This window comes from Cebus imitator, unplaced genomic scaffold, assembly GCF_001604975.1.
Source record: "Cebus imitator isolate Cc_AM_T3 unplaced genomic scaffold, Cebus_imitator-1.0 Scaffold721, whole genome shotgun sequence".
NCBI lineage: Eukaryota > Metazoa > Chordata > Mammalia > Primates > Cebidae > Cebus > Cebus imitator.
In genome coordinates this window covers 74,348-76,902 of record NW_016108036.1, presented here as the reverse complement: position 1 = coordinate 76,902, position 2,555 = coordinate 74,348, and the positions used below count along the sequence as shown (strand labels likewise).

The 2,555-nt window shown below is 41.7% G+C and overlaps 1 pseudogene; it reads left to right on the top strand.

Annotated features, from left to right (window-relative positions):
- The first annotated feature begins 674 nt into the window (after positions 1-674).
- LOC108296512 overlaps positions 675-2,555 on the top strand; it is an 18,307-nt pseudogene continuing 16,426 nt past the window's right edge.

Here is a 2,555-nt window from a genome sequence, read left to right as displayed (position 1 = left end):
TGGGTTATTTACTAGGCCAGGAGTCCCAAAACCCCAGGCCACAGAGTGGTACTGGCCTGTTAGGAACTGCACTGCACAGCAGGAGGTGAGTGGAGAGTGACAGAGCAAAGCTTCATCTGTATTTACAGCGGCTCTCCATCCCTCCTGTTACCACCTGAGCTCCACCTCCTGTCAGATCAGTGGGGGCATTAGATTCCCATAGGAGCACAAACCTTACTGTAAACTGTGCAGGCATGAGACCTAGGTTGCTCAGGGCTCCCACTGATTCTCCATTATAGTGAGTTGTATAATTATTTCATTATATATTACAATGTAACAATAATAGAAAAAAGTGCACAATCAATGTAATGTTCTTGAATCATCCCCAAACCATCCCCCCTCTCTGCAAACCCATCCATGGAAAAACTGTCTTCTGCAAAATTGGTCCCTGGTTCCAAAAAAATGGAAGGCCACTGTACTAGACAACACACATCTATTTCCTCTGCATCCATCATATGGGGCTCTCCATACTGCAAAGATATTTTCTAGCCGTCATCTTTTAATCAGCCACAGGGAAAGGAGAGTGTCTCTTACTGTCTCTGGGAACTGGCTAGCCTTGGGATGAGCAGTCTGTCCAGGATTGGCAAGGCCCCAGCTGTCCAAACATCAGGAAATACAGGAAATTAAAAGGCATGATGAATACACTGAGGGTGCTCTTGAAAGCATCAGCCCCTGGCATGTATGTGGTTGGCAATGGCGAGGGGTATGGAGAGGGCACCAGCAGTGTCTGCACACTGTTCTGGGGCCCTCGATTACTACATGAATTTTAGAATCAGCCTGTCAAGTTCCACAAAGAAATTCTATTGGGATTTGTTTGGGAATTGCTTGCATTTATAGATTAGATTGGTGAGTAGTATGTTTCTAGCATTGAGCCCTCCCATTCATAATATATGGCATATATTTTGATTTCGTCAGTTCTTTCTGGGTAATTTTTATATTTGTCTTAGGCCCTTTGTAGTGCTATAACAGAATACCTGAGACTGGGTAGTTTACAAACAATTGAGGTTTATTTTCTCAATTCTGGAGGTCCAAGATCAAAGCTCCAGCAGGTACAGTGTCGAGTGAGGGCCTGGTCTCTGTTTCCAAGATGGTGCCTTGAAATGCTGGATCCTCTAGAGGGGACAAATGCTATGTTCTCATGCAGCAGAAAGAACACATAACCCACCCACATAAGCCCTTTTATAAGGCACTAATCTCATCCATGAGGACTTGCTATTATGACTTAATCACTCCTTAAAGGCCCTACCTCTTAATATTATCATCTTGGTGATTGAGTTTTTTTTCTCGGCCTGGGCTGGAGTGCAATGGCATGATCTCAGCTCACTGCAACCTCCACCTCCCGAATTCCAGCAATTCTCCTGCCTCAGCCTCCCAAGTAGCTGGGATTACAGGCATCTGCCACTACGCCCAACTATTTTTTGTATTTTTAGTAGAGACAGGGTTTCACCACGTTGGCCAGGCTGGTCTCGAACTCCTGACCTCAGGTGATCCACCTGCCTCAGCCTCCCAAAGTGCTGGGATTATAGGTGTGAGCCACGGTGCCCAGCTGGCGATTAAGTTTTAACAAATGAGTTTTGGGAGACACATTCAGTCCACAGCAATACTCTTCATGAAAGGCCTTATGTATAGTTCACTAGAAATAGTCTGAGGTTTTGTTGCTTTTGTGAATAGAATCTCTCTTTCTATTGCATTTCCCAATTTGTTATTACTGATGTCTAGAAATGCTAATAGGTCTTGAATTCAACAACAACCTTACAAACTCTCTTAATAATTTATCTGTATATTCTTTTGGATTTTCTGCATAGTCAATTATACCTATCTGCATATACAGTTAGTTCTTTTTCTTTCCTATTTTAAAATTGTATTTTCTTCATTTATTTCTATTGTAGGTTGGATCACATACATTTCTGATGTTAGGCGTCTCATAACCTTAAAAAAAATAGCAGTTTCATATGTAGTAACCTAACACATTGCCTAAGACCTCCAGTGCCATGTTCAATAGAAACAGTGACAGAAGGCACCTTTGTCTACGTCCTAACTTTGCTGGAAATTGCTTCTAAAGTTTCATTAAGTATGATAATTGCTACACATCAAGGAAGATAGGGCTGGGTGTGGTGTTGCACACCTATAATCCCAGCACTTTGGAAGGCTGAGGTGGGAAGATTGCTTGGGCCTGGGAGGTGGCGGTTACAGTGAGCCAAGATCCTCCCACTCTACTCAGGCCCAAGCAACAGTGAGATCCTGTCTCAAAAAAAAAAAAAAGAAAGAAAGAAAAAGAAAAAGGAAGCTAGCTTGTTAATGGCAACTTATCTGACGTTGACTCTGCCCTTGCATCATTGTAATAAAATCTAATTCATCATAATGTATTGTTTGTGTGTGTACATTGCTATATTCAACTTGGTATTATTTTAAAATTTTGAAATCCGTGTTCATAAAAGTTAATAATAGCTAATGTCTATTTGGTTCTGGGTAGTGTTAAGTTACTTTCCATGAATTATTTCATTTTATCCTAGAGG